Genomic DNA, 24,218 nt, shown 5'->3' with positions numbered 1-24,218 from the left:
TGGCAGTTCATTCCACACACTAACCACTCTCTGTGCAAAAACACTTGCCCTCATGTCCCTTTTAAATTATTCTCCTCTCACCTTAAAAAATTGAAATATTTGTTGTTACAGCTGCTCTTAATATTTGAGTTGTTACCTCGCATGGGATGAGGTTATTAAAGGTTAGCTTAAATGGAATTTAAAAAAATATTAGAAATCAACCAGATCAAAACTAATTTGAATATTCTTAACCACATAATCTCAGAGGTAAATCAATTAGCCTGTAGTTCCAGAAGGAGGCAAATTTCACAGAATCACACAATTTGTCATGGGGCAGAGGATGCCACTTAGCCCTTTGTATTAGAATACACAGGAAGAAGTACTCATGCCCGAAACGTCGATTCTCCTGCTCCTTGGATGCTGCGCTTTTCCAGCAACACATTTTCAGCTCTGATCTCCAGCATCTGCAGTCCTCACTTTCTCCACTCAGCCCTTTGTGTCTGCACCAGCTCTCTGGCATTTTAAGCGTGTGCCAAACCTTTGTGCTTTCTCTATAAACTTGAATATTGTTTCTATTTAAATAATCATCCCTCTTGAATGCCTTAGTCAATATTAAACACAGAAGCATTCATAAAGTAGCTGTATCCTTAAGAATACAAGAAATAAGAACAGGAAACCTCACCTTGATCCTGTCCCACCACTCAAAACAATCATCACTGATCACCAAATTATACAGTACAGAAAAGGGCCTTTGGTCCATTGAGTTTGCACTGACTAAACTACTTGAAATCTACACTAATCTCACTTCCCAGCATTTGAATAATAGAATCCCTACAGTGTAGAAAGACACCATTTGGTCCAACAAGTCCACACTGACCCTCCAAAGAGTAACCCACCCAGACCCAATCCCCTACCCTATTACTTTACGTTTACCCCTGACCAACGCACCTAGTCTACATATCCCTGAATACTATTGGCAATTCAGCATGGCCAATTCACCTAATCTGCTCATCTTTAGTTTGTGGGAGGAAACCAAAGCACCTGGAGGAAACCCACACAGACATGGAGAATGTGCAAACTCCACACAAACAGTTGGCCAAGGCTGGAATTGAACCCATAGCCTTGAATGTCATGACATTTCAAATGCTCATCCAATTACCTTTTAAAGGTTGTGAGGTTTCCTGCCTCAACTACCTTCCCAGGCAGTGCATTCTAGATTCCTACCACCCGCTGGGTGAACATAATTTTCCTCAAGTCCCCTCTAAGCCTCCTGCCTTTCACCTTAAAATTATGCCCCTCATTATTGACCTGTTAGTGATCTTCTGCCTTAATACGCCCACACACCCATATCCCTTAATTCTTTGAAAGAGCACATTTGCCAACTCAGTATATTCAGTAATAAAGCATTTATCACACTCTGGGGGCCAGAATTCCAAAGATTCACAACTCTCTGAGTGAAGAAAATTCTCCTTATCTCCATGGTAAATAGAATCCCCACAGTGCAGAAACAGGCCTTTTGCCCCACTGAATCTGAAGCGATCTTCCAAAGAGCATCCAGCCCAGACCTAGTTCTATCCCTGTAACCCTACATTTCCCATGGGGAACCCACCGAGCCTGCACACTATGGGACAGTTCAGCATGGCCAATCCACCTAACCACTTCTTTGGATTGTGGGAGGAAACTGGAGCACCTGGCAGAAACCTACGTAGGGAGAAGAGAATCACCCAATGCTGGAATCGAAACAGTCCCTGGTGCAGAGACAGCATTGTTAATTACCATACTACTGTGCTGCCACCTTGTCCTGATGCTGTGTCCATGTGTCCTAGATTTACATTCCTCACTGTCTACTCCATCAAGTCAGAGCTACCAGGACTAAATACAGTCAGAATTTCAGGTACCTCACTCACAGTCACACTTTTCTGAACCTGACCACTGATCAAAGTAGAACAGCCTATCTGCAGGGGTACAATCACCTCTGGGAATAAAGTATCGTGGCAGCACTCCCCGCGCACTCTGATGCATCACAATATCTGCTATAAATTATGAGCTTCAGTTCCTCGAGCTATAGGCACTTACCACAGACACATTTGCCTTGGATCACAGTGGCATCCAGAAGTTCCCATACTTTGCAGTTGCTATACATCACCTCCCCTATCATCTGTATTATGTTTTAATCAATTTAATTTTTATTAACTAATTTATAATTAATAAAGTACACTACTACCAATAATATCCACTACTGTTCATAAACTTTACTAATACTAATGAAACCTGACAATTACCAATACATTTCCTGAGGTTTAAAAGATAAGGCAAATGAGGAAAATACATACCAAACAAGCAATTTCATTTTCAACCGAATTCAGTTTGGATGTTTATGGAACTGATTTCCTGCTGGTTTTCTGTACCCTCTTGTTTTTAACTCCCACACTCTGTTTGTCGACAACATTAGGAAAAGGAGCACCTCACTCCCACCCTCTTCCATATCAAACTCTCAAGTTTACATCCATTTCAGCATTTAAAGCCTTGAACCCACATCAGTGTTTCTGTTAGAGCTTCACAGACTGGGGATGATGGCTGTGGAGTAATGAAGAATCCTAGCCTCATCCCTGGGCAGGAGTTGCATTGTTATTAGTGGGGAGGCTGTCTATGTATACCACTCAGCCAAAACATAAGTGCTCTCTAGTGCTAAAGAGCATGATGGTTTTCTGCAAGTTATGGAGGAGTCAGAGCCAAACAGTTTCAGAATAATTAACAGTAAAACCCATCAAATTCTCCACGACACGACAACATTACATTAAAGGATGGACTGTGCCAAGTTCCAGCCTGTTACAGTGTCATCATCTCAACCTCATTGGATCATTACTGGCACAAAGACTTTGTGAACCAAGCCAAGTTGAATCCAGTGAATCATAGCTTCTTGACCTTCCACTGTAAAGGAAAACAATCTGAATTGAATATATTTTGGTACATTCAGAAACTTTTATGGATTCATAATCACTTTTAAAAACTCTCCAATGCCCACTGATGGATCCTGATTTGAAATATTAATCTTCTATTTCATAGAATCCCTACAGTACGAGAATAGGCCATTTGGCCCAACAAGTCCACACTGACCCTCTGAACATTAGCCCACCCAGACCCATTCCCCTACATTTATCCCTCTCTAATGCACCTAATCTACACATCCCTGATCACTGTGGGCAATTTAGCCTGGCCAATTCATATAACCTGCACATCTTTGGATTGTGGGAGGAAACCGGAGCATCGGGAGAAAACCCAGACAGACACGGGGAGAATGTACAAACTCCACCCAGACAGTCGCCCAAGGTGGGAATCGAACCATTGTCACATCTTCCAGCTGCATTGCTTCCATAACTTCTTCTTTTCATCCGGATCCACTACACTATTTCATTTACAAGTTTTCCTCCTGAATCTGAAAATACTGCACATGGTATATCTGTATGGGAAGCATATTTCGGGCTTCAGCTGAACTCAAAGCAGGAATTCAAGTTGAAACTCTTGAATGTCCATAATGTGTGTGTGATTTTTTTTTTTGTCCAGCTCGCTTCTCTACGCTTGGCCAAGGGAGGTGATGGTGCAGTAGTAATGTCACTGGATTAATAAATCTCTGGGGTCATGGGTTTGAATTCCACTTCCCAAATGGAAAATAAACAATGAAACTGTCAAATGTAACATACTTGTCCAATTCCTCTTACAAACTTCAAAATGGAGCTTTAGTATACTCATTTCTAAGGGCTGAATCTTACCAGCAATCAGTTAACTAATGAGTTTCATGGAGGGTTTCTCTCTGTGGAATCACTACAATGTGGAAAGAGGCCATTCAGCCCACATCAACCTTCTACTGATCCAACCCACTACTGTATCCCCTCATTTACCACAGCTAATTCTCCTGACCTCCACATCCCTGGGCCCTTCAGTCAGTTTAGGAGGTAAAAACAATGACTACAGATGCTGGAAACCAGATTCTGGATTAGTGGTGCTGGAAGAGCACAGCAGTTCAGGCAGCATCCAAGGAGCAGCAAAATCAACGTTTTGGGCAAAAGCCCTTCAGTCAGTTTAGCACAGCCAATTCACCTAACTTGCACATCTTTGGACTGTGTAAGGAAACCAGAGCATCCAGAGGAAACCCACACAGACATGGGGAGAATGTGCAAACTTCACACAGACAGTTGTTCAAGGGTGGAATCAAACCAGGGTCCCTGGATCTGTGAGGCAGCAGTGCTAACCACTGAGCCATTGTGCATCCTTTGTGAGCCTTCTCATGTGGTTGTCCCAAGCTTGCCTCATTTACTAGGTCCATGCCCAATGGCAGCCCACTTGTCCGATGCTAGCTCGATTCTCCCACTTGCAGGAGGTGGAAGTACTCACCACTATTGAGAAATTCTGGGATCACTGGCACTGACGCCATGTGTCAAAGTCTATTGTGCACCCAGTCAAGCATTAGCACCCAGAGTTGCCTGCATAGTTGGGAACATTTGCCTGGACATGGCAGACAAGGGGAAATTGGTGCCCACTTTGCAGGGGTGTCCTGCTGGACAAGGTGGCACATGCTCATCCCCCAGGATCAGAGAGGAGGTCGTAACACCAGACCCTCCCAGTCCCAGTCAAGGTTGCTGCCCAGGACACTATGACCTCAAATATTGCAGAAGTGTTCAGCATTGCCACAAAAAGGTCAGTGACATACTCCACTTTTCCAGGTAAGTACCCCAATCTTCACTGCGACCTCACACATTCACTATCTCCAGCATTGCAAACACCTCCCACCAAGAAACATCCACGTGCTAGCGAGACAACGAATAGGGAGAGAGAGGAGTTGAACACGTGGCTACAGGGATGGTGCAGGAGGGAGGATTTGGATACCTGGATAATTGAGGCTCATTCTGGGGTAGGTGGATCCTCTACAAACAAGATGGTCATCACCTGAACCAGAGAAATACCAATATCCTGGAGGGGGGAGATTTGCTAATGTTCTTTGGGAGGGTTTAAACTAATTCAGCAGGGGGATGGGAACCCAAGTTGTAGTTCCAGTGTCCAGGAGGTTGAGAGTAGTAAGGTCAGAAATATGGTTTCAAGGTCGCAAGGTGGTTTGAAGTGTGTCTATCTCAACACCAGGAGCATCCGGAATAAGGTGAGTGAACTTGCAGCATGGGTTGGTACCTGGGACTTCAATGTTGAGACATGGATACAGCAGGGACAGGAATTGTAGATTCTGGGATTTAGATGTTTCAGTAAGAATAGGGAAGATGGTAAAAGAGGAGGAGGCGTGGCATTGTTAGTCAAGGACAGTATTACGGTGGCAGAAAGGACATTTGAAGACCCATCTACTGAGGTAGTATGGGCTGAGGTTAGAATCAGGAAAGGAGAGGTCACTCTGCTGGGAGTTTTCTAAAGGCCTCCAAATAGTTCCAGAGATGTAGAGGAAAGTATAGCAAAAATGATTCAGGATAGGAACAAGAATAACCGGGTAGTTGTTATGGGGGACTTTGACTTTCCAAATATTGATTGGAAATACTATAGTTTGAGTACTTTCGATGGGTCAGCTTTTGTCCAATGTGTGCATGAGGGTTTCCTGACACAGTATGTAGACAGGCCAAAAAGGTGCGAGGCCACATTGGATTATTTCTGGGTAATGAACCCAGCCCGGTATTAGATTTGGAGGTAGGTGAGCACTTTGGTGATAGTGACCACAATTTGGTTATGCTTACTTTAGCGATGGAAAGGGATAGGTATGTACTGCAGGGCTAGAGTTAGAGCTGGGGGAAAGGAAATCATGATGTGATTGGGCAAGAAATAGGATGGGGAAGGAAACTGCAGGGGATGGGCACAATTGAAACGTGAAGCTTATTCAAGGAACAGCTACTGCGGATCCTTGATAAGTATGTACCTGCTAGGCAGAGAGGAAGTTGTCGAGCCAGGAAGCCATGGTTACTAAAGAAGTTGAATCTCTTGTCAAGGGGAAGAAGAAGGCTTACGTTTGAATGAGACATGAAGGCTCAGTTAGGATGCTTGAGAGTTACAAGTTAGCCAGGAAAGACCTAAAGAGAGAACTAAGAAGAGCCAGGAGGGGACATGAGAAGTCATTGGCAAATAGGATCAAGGAAAATCCTAAAGCTTTCTATAGGTATATCAGGAATAAAGGAATGACGAGAGTAGGATTAGGGCCAGTCAAGGACAGTAGTGGGAGGTTTTGTGTGGAGTCTGAGGAGATAGGAGGAGCGCTAAATGAATACTTATCATCAGTATTCACACTGGAAAAAGACAATGTTGTCGAGGAGAATACTGAGATACAGGCTACTAGACTAGACGGGATTGAGGTTCACAAGGAGGAGGTTTTAAACAATTCTGGAAAGTGTGAAAACAGATAAGTCCCCCGGGCCGGATGGGATTTAGCCTAGGATTCTCTGGGAAGCCAGGGAGGAAATTGCTGAACCTTTGGCTTTGATCTTTATGTCGTCATTGTCCACAGGAATAGTGCCAGAAGACTGGAGGATAGCAAATGTTGTCCCCTTTTTCAAGAAGGGGAGTAGAGACAGCCCTGTATTTATAGACCAGTGAGCCTTACTTTGGTTGTGGGCAAAGTGTTGGAAGAGATTATAAGAGATGGGAGTTATAATCATCTAAAGAGGAATAAGTTGATTAGAGATAGTCAACACGGTTTTGTGAAGGGTTGGTCATATCTTGGTAGCCTTATTGAGTTCTTTGAGAAGATGACCAAACAGGTGGATGAGGGTAAAGTGGTTGATGTGGTGTATATGGATTTCAGTAAGGCGTTTGATAAGGTTCCCCACAGTAGGCTATTGCACAAAATATGGAGGCATGGGATTGAGGGTGATTTAGCGGTTTGCATCAGAAATTGTCCAGCTGAAAGTAGACAGAGGGTGATTGTTGATGGGAAATGTACACCCTGGAGCTCAGTTACTTGAAGGATCTGTTTTGGGTCCACTGTTGTTTGTCATTTTCATAAATGACTTGGATGAGTGTGTAGAAGGAGCAACAGCAATAAAGAGTGCTGGGCTAATGGTAAGATTCTTGGTAGAGTGGATAAGCAGAGAGATCTCCGTGTCCATGTACATAGATCCCTGAAAGTTGCCACCACGATGAGAGGGTTGTTAAGAAGGCATACGGGTGTGTTAGCTTTTATTGGTAGAGGGAATTGAATTTTGGAGCCACGAGGCCATGCAGCCGCACCTGGAGTATTGTGTACAGTTCTGGTCACCCCATTATAGGAAGGATGTGGAAGCTTTCGAAATGGTTCAGAGGAGATTTACCTGGATGTTGCCTGGTATGGAGGTTATGAAGATGATTCCTGAAGAAGGGCTTATGCCCGAAACGTCAATTCTCCTACTCCTTGGATGCTGCCTGACCTGCTGCGCTTTTCCAGCAACACATTTTCAGCTCTGATCTCCAGCATCTGCAGTCCTCACTTTCTCCATGGAGCTTATGAAGAAAGGCTGAGGGACTTAAGGCTTTTTTCATTAAAGAGAAGGTTGAGAGGTGACTTATTTGAGACATATAACATAATCAGAGGGTTAGATAGGTGGACAGTGAGAACCTTTTTCCTGGATGGTGATGGCTAACACGAGAGGACATAGCTTTAATTGAGGGGTGATAGATATAGGACAGATGTCAGCATTAGTTTCTTTATTCAGAGAGTAGTAGGGGTGTAAGTGAGGACAGCAGATGCTGGAGACCAAAAGTGTGGTGCTGGAAAAGCGCAGCAGGCCAGGCAGCAGTAGGGGTATGGAATGCTCTGCCTGCAACAGTGGCAGATTCGCCAACTTTAAGGGCATTTAAATGGTCATTGAATAGACATATGGATGAGAATAGAATAGTGTAGGTTAGATAGGCTTCAGATCAGTTCCACAGGTTGGCGCAACATTGAGGGCCGAAGGGCCTGTACTGGGTTGTAATGTTCAACATTCTATCTTCTACCATTCTTGCCTGTAATACCTCCCCTCACTTATTCTAACCCTCCACTAAAACTCCACATGACTAACCCTGCCTGGCCTGTATGCTGTCTATTCACTCACCCAGGACACCTCACCTCTTTTCTCCAATCAGCACCAACATTAAATAGCTGTGAAACCCTCTTTCATCTCACTTAATCCCTACCTTTCTCTCATTTCAGGAAAAAAACAGATTCTAACAGGGTCAGACATTCAGTTCCTTACCCTCTATGAGGTGAGGATCTTGGTACTGGTCATTGAAAACCAACACCATTCATGTGAAAATGTCAAAACCTCCATCACCCTGTAACCAAGGAAGAAGCGTTGCCCATTGTCTTGCTGTTGTCCTATTACCCCCACTATACATTTAACACAACGCTGCCTCTACCCACTGAACATGACATATTCTCTTGCTTGTCTCCTGCAGGTACCATCGGGATGTCTGCAATCTCCTGGTCGAGGGACCGACACTGTAACATGTCCCCTCGTCCAGCTCTAAGGAAGAGGCTGCTCCCCTGACACCTCGAAGGGTATATTTTTTAGCTCCGAGTCAGGAGCAGCTAGGCCACATCTCCACAGCTGGCTGAGGAAGAATCACCCCAGGTCACTGACACTCATGGGATTGCTAGAGACCATGCACCTGCTCAGAGAGCCCACTGACGTGCACAGACACAAGCGCAGCAGGCGGGTTTATCAGTGACACTGGGTACAGAGATAGCAGGAATGCAGCAAAACAGTTGGGATGCTGCTGCCTCAGGCATGCGAGTGTCTGGCTGCCTCTATGGACAGTTTGTCACCTGCCATGGAGACCTAGGTCCAGTAGTCTCAGGGTCTGCTGGATATCAATACACACGCTTCAGGCCTGCACTTCATTGACCTAGCCACCACCGATGGTGAGATGACAGGATGACATGGGGCTTTCACCTCACTCCAGGTGTCCCCCTCCGTCCTCACAAGGAGGCAGGATGGTACCTGTGGGCACCAGTCAGAGGAGGAACCACACCCGGGCTTTCCATACACTCCAGAGGTGGCTGAGCCCTCCATCTCTACCCTGCCCACACCCACCTCCGCCCTGTCAAAGTTCAAGCTGAAGAGGTTGTACCTGTCTCTGGATAGGACACACACATCACGTCTGCACCCTCGAAAGACCAGTGCCCTCCCGGGGTCACCCAGTGAACCCTCCAAGGCCAACGGGTTCCATTGTCGAGCTGAATCTGTCCACTCCAGTGGCAGAGCCGGAAATGCACCAAGACGTGGTGGGTAGGACAGAAAGGAGAAAACCTACTGAGGGCACAGAGGTGGCACAATGACAGGGCACTGTAAATACATTATCATATTTGGCAAAATGTCCCATTCTGCACCAACTGTGAGTGTGCGATGTCCAACCAGTTCCAACGAGCCCAGCCATCCTGAGCATGTTTCAGGCCCCAAGGTATGAAGGGAGCAGCTCCTGCACCATGCGCTGCCTCTGGGGAAACGGCAGGCAATTTTGCTACTTTCACAACCAGCACCAATCTTTCTAGGAAGCAAATCATTACTAATGTGTCTGAGCCATTAGTGGGATTGATTGATTGATAATGTGACATGCTGTGGCTGAGAGAACCTGGGCTGAGGATTTGTCCTGTACACAGTCGGTTCACATTCAGCATGAGGTGGTTCTGGGTGGGTTTCAGTTTCAGTGAATGGGGATCTGTGCATTGCTGATGAATGAAACCCTCACCCCGTTAACTCTGGGTGTGGTCATTGCCATTTCCATCTCCATTGGACCCTTCTTATTTACAGCATGATGGAAGGTGACAGTGACCATTCCTCAAACAGTGAGTCTCAGGCTCAGCCCCTCCATCCTGGGGTCAACCCACAAAGGTACACGCTCTCTTCTCGGTAGTAATTCCTGTCAACACAACTGGCTGTGAACCTTCCCAAGTTCCCACCCCACCAGTCTATCTAAATCTTTATCTGTCCCCTTTCCCCCTCAGCCCGAGATACCTTGAATAAACATACCAGCTCCTGTGGTGCACTGTCCTCCATTGAAGCTGGGAGCTGCTTACAGTCAATAGCCTCCCCTCACACCTTACCATTTTCCCTTTAATGAATTATTGTCTCCCCACTTTATATGTACATTGAGCTGCCCCTTCCCCATTTTTTTTATTCATTCCCGGATGTAGGCATTGCTGGCTGGCCCAGCATTTATTGTCCATCCTTAGCCGCCCCTGAGAAGACAGTTTGCAGTGGTTCAAATGGGCACAAGGTCACCCTCAAACTGGAAGAGAAACACTTCGTCTTCTGCCTCAGGAGCCTACCACCACACGGCATGAGCACTGAATTCACCAATTTCCAAATCTCCCCTCCCCATCCCAGATCCAACCCCCTGACTCAGATCTGCCCCCTTGATCTGACCTATCTGCCCATCTTCCTTCCACCTATCCGCTCCACACTTCCCACCAACCTATCACCATCACCTCCTACCTTACCCCACCTATCACCATCACCTCCTACCTTACCCCACCTATCACCATCCCACATTCCTTTCCCATAACCCTGTCCCCCCATTTATTTCTCAGCTCCCTTCCCCCTCTGCAGTCCTGAAGAAGGGTTATATCCAAAATGTTGACTCTCCTGCTTCTCAGATGCAACCTGACCTGCTGTGCCTTTCCAGCGCCACACTTCATCAACCAACTCTCCAGTATCTGCAGTCCTCACTTTTTCCCAGCGACAGTATATAAAGAAAAAACCTTCTGCAACCCACAATTAAATTCCCCTGCTTCCCACCCACAGCATGCGGCTCCTAATAACCCCCATCGTTTGTCTTTTACTGGATTGACCACCGTCCAGACCTGGATTTAGTTAACAGTACTGAGCGAAGAGTTACCAGTCCCTTTCCTGATATCTATGCAGCTCCCTGACTGTGTTTTGGGGACTTAAGAGTCTGAGACTTCGCTATTTGCTTGATGTACAGAACTGGCACATGGTATGGGGTAACAATGATGTTGCACAGCAACATGTCCACCCTTTGACTGATCGCTGCTGACAAACATGCCGAGCTGCTGGACTTTGTGTCTGACCTAAGAGACCCCTCAAGGCAGAAATACTGTGAGCTATAAAGGTGTGGCTGAGGGGGTAAAATACCAAAAAGCAAAGGGCATCCAGATATGTGAAAAGTGATTTAGTGTTTAGAGAGTGAGCAGCCCTGTGAGATGCAGCCTGGTGAAATCCCTGAGCTCGGTTCCTGACCCTGCATTGGAAGTGAAAACTGCTTGTGCGGTCCATCTGCAGCAATGACATGAAGAAGAGAATGCAGAATGAAAGCAGTGTCAGTCACGCTCGACTGGCTGTCCCAAAAGACCATCAGCAACATCCACAGCCATCAAGATCCTGCAGTAGAGAATCAGAACAATAAACTACAATGAGCGGATCCCATTGCTCAGTTACATCCAACATACACTGCAATACTGAGGATACAGTCTGAAGGGAGGCACGGTGGCACAGTGGTTAGCACTGCTGCCTCACAGCACCAGAGACCTGGGTTCAATTCCCACCTCAGGCGACTGACTGTGTGGAGTTTGCACGTTCTCCCCGTGTCTGCATGGGTTTTCTCCGGGTGCTCCGGTTTCCTCCCATAGTCCAAAGATGTGGAGGTTAGGTGAATTGGCCATGCTAAATTGCCCGTAGTGTTAGGTAAGGGGTAAATGTAGGGGTATGGGTGGGTTGTGCTTCGGCGGGTCGGTATGCACTTGTTGGGCCGAAGGGCCTGTTTCCACACTGTAATGTAATCTAATCTAATGTAATGTAATCTAATCTAAAAGTATGAAAGATGCTTAATTAACATGTCAATTTGTCTGAAATCAGCAGACCTTTAAAACAGTGAATAGAGAGGATTAAGCAGCAATTGTTCTTTAAAGAAGGGCAAGAGGCCCATGAGTTGCCTCAGAGTACAGTCACAATGGACTGGAGCATGTGAAGGTGAAGGGGTGACAGGCCCTACCCACTGAAAGATACAAGCCAATCAAAGGCCAGTAGCTCGATTGCTCAGGAGTGCCCACAGGGAGGCACTGGCTGCTTCTTGAATTGCATCCAACACAGGTCTGGGATTGCAGAGCAATCTAAAGTAAGCTCGCAAGATTTTTGCACATTAAAGGGAGGGGTGTTTACGACATTTACTTGCAAAGGCAGAGGGATGGCTTCCAATATCGCCCATCCCAATGGCTGGTCTTCAACAACAACTGAAGGAAAGAACCTTTGAGTGAAAGAACCCCAGGAGACCATAAACATAGGTCAAACTGGCTTGTAATATTAACTGTATCTCTCGCTAGAAGCTGTCTGCTTTGCTGAGTGTTTCCAACATTTTCTGTTTTTATGGAAATGGATTGGCTAATTACATAAAAATATTTACATAATTCTATGTTAGAATACAACAGCTGAGATATACTGCTGAGGCTGTAGAAGGCTCGGGTCAGATCGCAGTTGAAATATTGTGAGCTGCTTTTTGCCCCGTATCTAAGGAAGGATATGCTGGCATTAGAGGGTGTCCAGAGGAGGTTCATAAAAATGAGCCCAGGCATTAAGGGCTTGTTAAAGGAGGAGCAGTTTGGGAACTCTGGGTCTGTAATCAAAGGAATTTAGGAAGATGAAGGGGGAGCTTATTGAAACTTACAGAATAGTGAGAGGCCTGGATAGAGTGGAGAAAATGTTCCCACTAGTAGAACAGATTAAAACTCGAGGGCACAGCCTCAGCGTGAAGGGACAACCCTTTAGAGCTGAGATGAGGAGAGATTTCTTCAGGGGGTGGTGAATCTGTGGAACTCATTGCCGTGAAAGGCTACAGAGGTCAAGACATTGAGTATATTTAAGACAGAGACAGATAGCTCCTTGATTAGTAAGGGGGTCAAAGGTTACAGAGACAAGGCAGGAGAATGGGGTTGAGAAACATATCAGCCATGACTGAATGGCAGAGCAGATCTGATGGCCCAAATGGCCTAATTCTGCTCCTATGATGAATGGTCTTATGGTCTTAAATAATAAAACAGGCACAGGTCAAACAAGGCCTAAAGCTACAGCTCTCAAAACAGCAACTATAATTCAGGGTCATCTGTGCAGGTCAAGAAGCAAACAACCAATGATGATTACAATTCAGTATCACAGAAATATCAACACACGAATGAGGATTGCTTTGGATATACAGCAAAGAAACATGCATTCTTCTCCTCCCAAGCCTCCTCCAATCATTGTGCATATAAACCTATCATCACAACCCTTTATCCCTTACTTGCTCAATGCTTACCTAGGCCCCCTCAAGAACTTTAAAAAATTGATTTAACCACTCTCTGTCTTGGAGTCTTTTGGTCTACTAAAACAGTGCCATTGCGAGAAACTACATTAATCCTATTCACTGGCTCTTTCTGATGCACTTCATGGCTTTTCCATATGTTAACCCACAGAAGCATATAACACAGAATCAAATCTTGTTGAGTCAGATGTCTATGAGTTTATTAACAACATTAATTACTTACAGGGCTACAATATCACAGATGTACACACTGTCTGGGTTCTGTGCTTATTGATGTTACTATACATCATGTACACATAGCTGACTGAATGACAACACTATACTTACTCCATGACAAAGATAGAGTGTCTGAAGGTATATATTGGAATACTATATGTCGTGCCTTTGTGGTCTACAACATACGTGAAAATACAGCTCTTCTATCTGTGCATTAATATTTTCCTTCAATTTCTTAAAGAAATTTCCTTTTAAATGTTGTACAAGTACACAATCCTTTATCCGAAATACTCAGCTTTTGGAACTCAAAATGTTTCGAATTTTGGGATAAGTGACAGTTTGACGGTGAAATTTTTAAAAATCTTACTGGACAGCAGACTCACAATGAGTATTATGGGCCATGAGACAGAATTGAGGCTTGCCAGTGCTGGGCCACACTCCCCCCTGCCTCCCACTTCTCATCTGAGTGACATGTATTGAGTGGGTACGGAGTTGGGTTAACTGTTTGCACGTCAAACAACCTTGTTCATGAGATAAAAACTTCACAAAGAAAGCTTAGGATTTTGGAGCTTTTCAAATTTTGGATACCTGAATTGATTTATGTTAATTGTCTCCAGTGGCGAAACATTAAACATTGCAGAAATGATTTGCAAAAAGATATGCATTCAATAGGAATATTAAATTTACGTAATTTGGAGAATGATTCATCAACCATTGGCAATAACCCTGAATTATTTATCAATTTAATCCCATATTAGCCACTGTTCTTCTGGAACACACTGGAACAGGAGGTTGGTGGTGTACTCCCCTCACTCACTGGCCCTCCACAATCCTCCACTCCTCATTGCTGCTTTGATCACTGTCCAACGATGGGTCAATAGTTGGGAATGGGACATTGAGATGGCCAACAAGACAGGTTTGGTTCAATGAACCTCCAAGTTTACTAAATCAACTTGAAGATTAGTTCTACTAAACTCAAAGGAATAGAAAACTCAAGACTTTATGCGAGAGGACAAGGCTTTAAATTGGAGTTGATGTAAAATGTTAACCAGTTCCACTGTAAAGAAGAAAGCGAATGTCTCTTTAGTCACAGGAGAAGTCCCAGAGATCTGGGCAATAACCAATGATGTTCCTTTGCTTCAGAAGGGCAACAGGGATAATCCAGGAAATTATAGGCCAGTGTAGCAAATGCCAGTGGTAAGGAAATTATTGGAGAAGATTCTCAGGGATAGGATTGACTCACATTTGGAAGAAAATAAACTTGTTAGCAATAGGCAGCATGGCTTTGTGCAGGGGAGATCATGTCTCAAAAACTTGATTGATGTTTTGAAGAAGTGACAAAGATGATTGATGAGGCAAGGCAGTAGATATTGTCTACACAGCTTTTAGAAAGACCTTTGACAAGATCCCTCGTGGCAGGTTGAAAGAAAAGATGAATTCACACGCAGTGAGCTGGTAAATTGGATACAGATCTGGCTTAGTCATAGAAGACAGAAAGTAGTGGTGGTATAGTGTTTTTTGATAGGAGATCTGTGACCAATGGTGTTTCGCAGGGATCAGTGCTGGGACCCTTGTTATTTATAATATATATATAAATGATATGGAGGGGAATAAAATGATATGGAGGGGAATGTAGGTGGGCTGATTGCAGACATAGAACTTTAATTATGCTATATTTGGAACATTGCATGTAGCTCAGAAAGACATGGAGATCTTGGAGAGGGTACAGAAACACTTTACCAGGATGTTGCCTGGTTTGGAGGGTATTAGCTATAAGGAGAGATTGGACAAATTTAATTTGTTTTCACTTGAACATCGAAAGCTGAGGGGCAACCTGATAAAAGTTTGCAAAATTATGAGAGGCATGGATAGAATGGATAGTCAGGATCTTTTTCCCAGAGCAGTTGTTTGGCAGCAAACCCAAGCATTCAAAACTGAAGATAAATTATAAAACTTGCACTGTCATAGGAAGCCCTTCCCTCCATATTGCCTCAACCAATGGTGGCTCAATTAACACTTACCATTCCAGTCTCATTCTCCTTTCCTATCCCATATCCTTTCATGTTCTCACTTTTCAAGCAGTTATCCACTTCTGTTTCAAACTGTCTATACAATGGTCTATAAAAGTTCTATTAGATGCTTACTTAATCTTATGTCACTGGAAGACATCTTATGTCACTCTTACCTGAGCCAGAAGCTTGTAGGAGAAAGTGAGGACTGCAGATGCTGGAGATCAGAGTCAAAAAGTGAGGTACTGGGAAAGCCACAGACGATCAGGCAGCATCCGAGGAGCAGGTGGGTTGATGTTTCGAGCATTATGTTGCCTGACCAGATGCTGCCTGCCCGGCTGTGCTTTTCTAGCACCACACTTTTTGACTCAGAGGCTTGTAGGTTCAAACTTCACTCTAGAGTCTTTACATCACAAAAACAGAACAACTTGGTGGTGTTATATGCCACAATAATCTCTTTAATCTATTTTACTAACTGAATCAGCATATTCTGTTATTCCTTTCTCCCTTATCCACTCACCTAGTCTCCCCTTAAGAGCATCTGTGCTAGTCACTTCAGTTACTTTATGTGGTAACAGGTTTCATACTCAACTTCTTTATGAGAGGTTTCACCTGAATATAGGATTTAGTAATGACTATTTTTTATTTAAGGCATTGAGTATTGGATTTTGCTACATGTCAAAATTACAGGAAGGTTTTGTTGTCTGCAAGGCTAATGGTGCTCACAGTTAATAACCTATAAATAATACAACAATTCAGAAGTGAGAGATGCATACTTAAACACAAATATTCACAACTTACTGTCCAACTTTCACTAATCCATTGGTCCCAGCACTAATCCCTGCGAAACACCATTGGTCACAGATCTCCTATCAAAAAACACTATACCACCACTACTTTCTGTCTTCTATGACTAAGCAATATCTACTGCCTTGCCTCATACAGCTTCTCATTGTCTATCTCACCAGTGATATGCATAGAATTGTATGGACTTGGTGTAATTGCATAACTAAACTAGTGCCTGTGCTATCTCTGCCCTAAATTTTAGTATGGTGAGCAGATAACCATTCAGACTAATGGTTTTGTCTCCAAATTTGATTAATCTATCAATTATGTTCCCACTTTATGACTAGATTACCAGGCCAGTGACATTACCACTTCACCGCCACGTCCCTCCTGACTTGAAATTAATTGCTTAATCACTAACAGCTGTGCCCTCAACAGCCGTACCATAAACTCTGTAATTCCCTCCATCAAATTTGTTACCTGTCTACCTCACTTTGATTCTTAAGGCAGTTCTAAAGATCTACCTCTTTGGTGGAGCTTTTTCTCATGTTTTGAATGGTTTGGTGTTGAATTCTGAAAAGCCTTTTAACATTTTATGACATTAAGACTGCTATTTAAATGCAACGTCTTAGAATTGTAATTTAGCATTTTTTGGTTCTTTTGTTGATTGCTGTTCTGTATAGGTTTGACATGTTTAGCCTCAAATCTATTCTTTAACTTATTTCAGCTTCACCCTGAGTCTCTCTAACAGTGCTCAGCAAGTACATATATTGTCTACAGGGTCACTAGCCATAGTTCTACCCAACTTTTGATTCTAAAGCACAATGTCACATCTATTTCCTTTGGCAAAGCATTCCTTGCTCTAATAAATCTCTCCGTAAAGAAATAATTTTCTCATTCTTTTCAGTGACAACTCTGAATTGATGACCACTTCCCTCCGCTTAATCAGCCAGAGGAAATAGTCTATTGACATTATCAATTGTCTTTTGAAACCTCAATTTAATCTCCTCTTAGCCTTCTGTGCTTCGGTGGAAGTCATTGCCCCTAGTAATTCCAAACTCCAATCTCTCACATCACCCTTGTGAAGCTAGGTTGAACATTCTATGATTTTAATGTCCTTTTTGTAATGGACTGTTCAGATAACACGAAGCATCCTGACAGAAAAAGTAGCATAGAGTAATAGGTTGATAGGTGGGGGCAGACTGGATCTCTTTGAGGAATTGGAAATTGATTGAGCTTTGAATGAAAAGCTGAGCAACAACTGACTATTTTTTTGCAGAATCTTCACAGATACAAGTTACAAGTGATTTGCTTCCAACATGGGGTATGGTCAATTAATGAACAACAATTTTTGTCTCAAGATAGAAGTTGGAGACATACTCGAGAAAGTCACTTCAGAAGTAATCTCGTGCTGAAGGGTACAGCTACAATGTGACTACTGAACATAAAACATAGAACATTACAGGCCTTTCGGTCCTCAGTGTTGCGCTGACCCATGAAACCAATCTGAAGCCAAAGCCAATCTGATACAGGAAAACAGAATGGGGAATGTTTACAAGGCAATTTTCAATGCTGTACATTGATAGAAGTGCACAAACAAGTATCATGATAATAGAAATATATTTTTTCAGTTAGAGGGTACACTTGGTATTTGAGATTTATAGTCGAGAGTGTGGTGCTGCAGCATCCGAGGAGCAGGAGAATCGATGTTTCGGGCATAAGCCCTTCATCAGGAACTCTTCGTTTGAGATTTATAGAATGTTTCAGCTAAGGGTCCAGAGTCAAGCTAGTGGAGGAAAGCTAATCAATACTATAAAGCTTTAGTTTCATCTAGTCAAGAACAACATGAAATGTTCCTGTATACTATTTTTATGCAGTTGCTGACTAGTTTAATTGAAAATTGTGTACAAACAGAATTAAGTACAATACCAACAAGTGTTGTGTATCTAAAAGTCTACGGTTTTAATTATCCTCTTCAGCTCACTGTGCCTCATAACAAAAGTAGAATCAGAGCTACACTTATGAACATATGCTCCTGCTGGGAACAAATATCAAGTGCATCTTTGTATTTTATATACATTTCTGTAACAAATTTCCTGTGATAAATACTCCCACTTCTCATTAATTACATTGTATAATGTCGAAGAATTAATGTTCTTGGACTATTAAGGAGAAGATGTTGCCTTTAAAATGATTTAGTGTTAACCATTTTTTTTTACTTGTACAAGGTGTATACTGTGATGTCAGTACAGAATTTCACAGATGCATTGTTCCACAGTCCTTCTTAAACTTACATCCTCTACCACCCAGGAAGACAGGGGCAGTATGCGCACACTATTCTAAGTCACTGTATCGTCATCATTGCTGGGCCAAAATCAAAGAATTCCTTCCCTAAACGGCACTGTGGGTGGACCTTCACCACAGAGTCTGCTCCATTTCACCATCACCATGGATGAAATGCTACAGGGGACTGAACAACATGAGCTGGGTAAAATTTATAGCAGAATCAGGCGAGAGGTCTGCCAAGGCCTCCCATGGATTTGGGAGCATACTTCAGTCCATCTCAGTCCACCTTTTATGTTTTCCATGAATTTCAAGGCATGTTTCTTGCTGGGCAATTGCAGGTTGTTAATTTAGGAGGATTATTGCTTGTTAAATTTAATGGCCCAAGTTGCTTCATTGATATTGAACCACACATCTTAACAAATGCGGTAGAGGTTGAAAAACCCGACATGGATATCTGTGTGTGTATCAGCTCTGACGGATCTCCATGTTGCTCAGGACCAGACAGGATCCACAGGCACCAGCTGCACACATGTCTCATCCATGGACATTGGCAATCAGAATTGGCCAACTCTTCACAATCCAAATGGCACCTCTCCAGTAGACTGGCAGGACAGGAACCACAGACTCACTTTGCAGAGAGTATCAGCTACTAGCATTGAAAGGCTACAGTCGGAACACTTTGCACACAGCTCATGGAATGCACCACGCTACATCTCGGGGGTACTTGCTTGATCTCTCAACATTCCCTCATTTAGTGCTACTTGCTTACTCGCAACGTGCATGCTCTACCCTGGCTTACCAACTGGCACAGCCACACAACCAGGCAGCTGCTCAGCTGCCTGTAGTCAAGGGGCCACATCTCTTGCTGGACAGAAATGTATAATGTCAATCTCACACCAGCACCATATCCCAGCAGCTTACACAGTAAACACACAGCATGGGCAGCAAGCAGGCAATTAGAATTTCAAGTCTTAGGGAATAGTTTACACCAGGATCCATTAGTCAGGGGGTCCTGTCACAGTAAGTCAAGGGAAGTGTCCCATATCACTCCAGTCAGCCAACATTCTGAGTGCTGTTGGTCAGGAGGGTCCATGCCTTTACATACCAGGCAGAGTGTCACAGTCAGCCTTGTGTCCAGGGCGTGGAACTAATGTGGCTAGGAAAGTATACAGCCAGGACTGTAGTCAGGGGTCCATGCACTTCTCATCTGGGGCTCTCAAGCTAAGCCACTCAAGGGGGGGGGGCAATGGACAGTCCGTTGGGTCTGTCTAAGGACAAAGAGGGGGAGTAAGAGGTCATGTCGCAGGAAGGAAACTCAGCAAGCTATTCTTATAGGGGAACGAGGGAATACAATTATGAAGCTACAGTAAACCATGGGTAGGAAGGGGTATCATGCAGGACTGGAGGGTTCATGGTGAGGTTCCAAATGGGGACATCAGTGAATGTCCAACATGGTTTGATCACCTGGAATTGGCATCTGGGAAAGGGGGATGGGGTGAGCGGCTCACATAGATGGGTTGGGGACCCAGAGATGTGTGAATCAGGTGGGTTTTACAGGAAGGGGATTTAAATTGCTGGATACTCACTGATACTTAGGGGAAGAAACTTGAAGATATTAGGGAGGAGCCACTAGAAAAGAAGATCACAGCAACAATAGTCAGAATGGGTGAGGTTAATGACAACCTGTGAGTGATGGGAGTTGCAGGACCCAACAATGTGAGTACTTTTAAAGAGAAACAACATTATACACACAGAGACATGCTCTGTACAGGACACAGACCTGCCAGGTTCCTAACGCCTGGCCACCCTAATGTATTGGCTGCCTGTGCATCTCCCTGCCACAGACATCATGAACCAACTCATTCATTCCAATATGTTTGGATACAGAGGCTAGTGAAAAAATAGGGATGTTGTGGGAGGGGGTCAAAAGGTGTCAGCTGGAATCCTCACCCTGTAAATGCTTTGTTCCTCTTGGAGCATGGTGCAATAAGCTCTCAACACAGACACTGATCCATGGGGCAGATTGTAAGGCCGTGAGGTTAGCCTCATGCTAGAGTGGTTACCTTTAGGACTCCACAGAGATACAAATACCTAGATGTAAGATGGAAATAGTGCCATTTATATCTCAGCATCCCTGCAGGAGCTGTTCCTAGATTCTGTTCTTTTTTGGGTGAGGAGCCTAATATGTGGTCTCTCTCTGTGGACTGTTTCTCCTGTAATGAGAGGAAAGGAAAGACTGAGTGAGATGGAAGTGGGTGCACACTTGCTAGTACAGGTGAGTGAAAGTTAGTGAGATATTCTGTGGTAATGAGGAGTCAGTATAGAGGCAGGATTAGTGTTGTGGGAGGTTAAGAGAGGGAGAATGTGAGTGAGGCAAGTTCTTGAAGTCAACAGTGACAGTCAGAGAGCATTAGTATTCGTGCCAGGAGAGTACAGTACCAGAGATGTAAGGTAACAGAAGAGGGTGGCACTTACCCTCGCACAGTGGGGAGGTTCATTAACATCTTTAAGCACTGCTAATCGTTTCTCCAGACTGTGGTATTGACCCGGGCTGCAATCTTAGACCAGACTGTCAAAGTCTGGTGGCCTGGCCTCCTCTGCTGGTCCTGTGGGAAGAGGACTCCTCTCCTTTTCATCATCCCCTTGACCAGGACTTCCAGGTTCCTGTCAGAGAGTTGCAGCACCAGCTTAGTCATTTCACTAAATGCCCTTAATTGAGCAGCTGCAGAAGCCAGTGCTCATCCAGGTTTACAGTGGCCACTTAAAAGATGACATGTCTATAAGGAGTGTCAGTCTTTGGCAGATATCTGCTGAATGGCAAGTAGTTCTGGGAACGTTGCATTGTAAGTTGAAGACGGAATTGGATGCTAGGGATGCCTTAGGGGTTGGGGAGGGTTTGAGGCACAGTCAGTAAAATACGGCAAGAAAATCCTTCAAGTCTCACAGTGGAAATCTCTCAAAAAACCTTGACACAACTTGCATTTAGTAAAATAACTAAGATTCAGCCGTAAGAATGTACAATTGTTGTTGGTCTTGTTAACAATTTCCACGTCCAGATATTATTTTATTTTTAAATTTTAGATGTAAACTTGTTGAACTTTGAAATGAAGATGAGTGACTCCAATTTCTAACAACTGGGTAGACAGAACATCAAGAGAATCAGAATGACTGACCTCTGTCTGAATTCCCAATACATCCTCCTGTCAGAAACAGCTGCCCAATGGTTTAAAGCTAAACTTTGGAAAGCCTGTAAGCTATGTAGAGGGGTAGCAATGAAGTGATAACTAATAAATTAATGCATTGATCAGTCATAGGCAAGAACGAAGAATCATATAGGGTCAAAGGTTCAGTGCCTTTCAGTAGCAGTGTTTGGCAAAGGAGATGGTGAATGTTCCTTCCCTGTTTTATAACTAAAGTCATCTGATTATTTAAATCTTGATGAACAGACATCAGGTCTTAAAATAATCACTTTTCTTGAAATTCCAAATTATTGAGTTTACTTCAACAGTAGTTTCCATTTAGAAATTACACAGAATTCAAATGCGAAATTCATCAAACTGGATGAATTAAGGATATTTGAAACAATGACAGAACTGTAGAAATCACTGAAATCTACCAGTTGTTGTGATGTTATGACTTAAATCTCAGGAAAATGTGGAGTGGGCAATTACATTTTCTACTTTAAATTAGAGGTACATATAGGTTTTACTCTGAGCATCTTATGTTTAAGATTTATTCTTGAAGGTGGGGGTCACTCATAAGATTGACAATTATTGCCTTTCCTTTTTTTGTTCATTCATGGGATGAGGGTGTGGCTGGCTGCTCTGGTATTTATTACCCATATTCAAGGGCAAGTTGGAGCCAACCACATTGCACTTGACAAGGTGATGGTGAGCTGGTTCCTTTAACCACTGCAGTCCGTGCAGTGAAAGTACTCTCATAATGCTGTTTGGAAAATTCCAGAGTTTTGACCCAATGACAATAAAAATACAGTGGTATGTGTCCAATATGTGACTGAGAGATGGTGGTGTTCTCATGCACCTACTGGCCTTGTCCTTCTAGCTGGTGACAGTTAAAGGTGCTGGTGAACGAGCTTCCCCAGATTCCTGCATGGCATCTTATAGATGCAGCACAGTGTGGGCAGAGAGAAGATTTAAGGATGCTGGGTGGGGAGCCACAGAGGTTGGCCAGTTTAGAAATGTATTGGTCTTTCCTACTTAGAACATAGAACATAGAACAGTACAGCACAGAACAAGCCCTGAGGCCCATGATGTTGTGCCGAGACTTAATCCTAATGTAAGATATAGTAACTTAACCTACGCACTCCTCAACTCACTGCTATTCAGCATGTCCAGCAGTCGCTTAAATGTCCCCAATACATTCACAACTCTCTGCGTAAAGAACCGACCTCTGACATCTCCTTTATACCTTCCTCCTAATACCTTCAAACTATGACTTCTCGTACCAGTCAATCCTGCCCTGGAGAAAAGTCTCTGGCTATTGACGCTATCTATTCCTCTTATTATTTTGTACACCTCGATCATGTATCCTCTCTTCCTCCTTCTCTCCAGAGAGAAAAGTCCGAGCTTATTCAACCTTTCTTCATAAGGCAAGCCCTCCAGTCCAGGCAGCATCCTGGTAAACCTTCTTTGCACCCTTTCTGTATCTTTCCTATAGTAGGGCGACCAGAACTGGACACAATATTCCAAGTCTCACCAGGGACTTGTAGAGCTGCAGCAAAACCTCATGGCTCTTAAATTCGATACCACTGTTAATGAAAGCCAAAACCCCATTTGCTTTCTTAACAACCCAATTGGGTGGCAACTTTGAGGGATCTATGTACTTTCACACCCAGATCCCTCTGTTCCCCCACACTGCCAAGAATCCTGTCTTTAATCCTATATTCAGCATTCGAGTTCAACCTTCCAAAGTGCATCACTTCGCATTTATCCAGGTTGAACTCCATCTGCCATTTCTCAGCCCAGCTCTGCATCCTGTCGATGTCGCGCTGCAGCCTGCAGTAGCCCTCTATACTATCGATGACACCTCCAACCTTTGTGTCATCTGCAAATTTACTAACCCACTCCTCAACCTCCTCATCCAAGTCATTTATAAAAACTACAAAGAGCGGAGGCCCAAGAACAGAGCCTTGTGGGACCCCACTCCACACTGACCTCCAGGCAGAATACTTTCCATCTACAATCACTCTCTGTCTTCTGTCAGCTAGAATTCTTAATCCAGATAGCCAAATCTCCCTGTATCCCATACTTCCTGACTTTATGAATGAGCCTACAATGGGGAACCCTATGAAATGCCTTGCTGTAATCCATATACACCACATCCACTGCTCGACTGTCGTCGACCTGGCTTGACACCTCCTCAAAGAACTCAATAAGATTTGTGAGGCATGACCTGCCCCTCACAAAGCCATGTTGACTGCCTTTAATCACACTTGCTTTGCCAAATAGTCATATATCCTATCCCTCAGAATTCTTTCCACAACTTTGCTGACCACAGTCGTAAGACTGACTGGTCTGTAATTGCCACCTGCCCCTCACAAAGCCATGTTGACTGCCTTTAATCACACTTTGCTTTGCCAAATAGTCATATATCCTATCCCTCAGAATTCTTTCCACAACTTTGCTGACCACAGTCGTAAGACTGACTGGTCTGTAATTGCCAAGGATT

At 43.8% G+C, this 24,218-nt stretch overlaps 1 protein-coding gene across 4 annotated transcripts in view; it reads right to left on the bottom strand.

The window, feature by feature from the left end:
• The window catches only part of LOC122541099 (cortexin domain-containing 1), a 51,471-nt gene that overhangs the window by 5,906 nt on the left and 21,347 nt on the right, over positions 1 to 24,218 (bottom strand). The window contains exon 1 of one of the 4 annotated variants that reach the window (XM_043677646.1): positions 9,052 to 9,241. The exons of the other annotated variants lie outside the window; for them this stretch is intronic. The gene's annotated coding sequence lies outside the window, so the exon portion shown is untranslated. Of the gene's footprint in view, positions 1 to 9,051; positions 9,242 to 24,218 lie in introns of those variants that run through there. 4 annotated transcript variants of the gene reach the window in all.

Source organism: Chiloscyllium plagiosum, chromosome 36 (genome assembly GCF_004010195.1).
Source record: "Chiloscyllium plagiosum isolate BGI_BamShark_2017 chromosome 36, ASM401019v2, whole genome shotgun sequence".
NCBI classification, from domain to species: Eukaryota; Metazoa; Chordata; class Chondrichthyes; order Orectolobiformes; family Hemiscylliidae; genus Chiloscyllium; species Chiloscyllium plagiosum.
The sequence above is the reverse complement of the archived record's forward strand: the minus strand, read 5'-3'. Positions and strand labels throughout refer to the sequence as shown.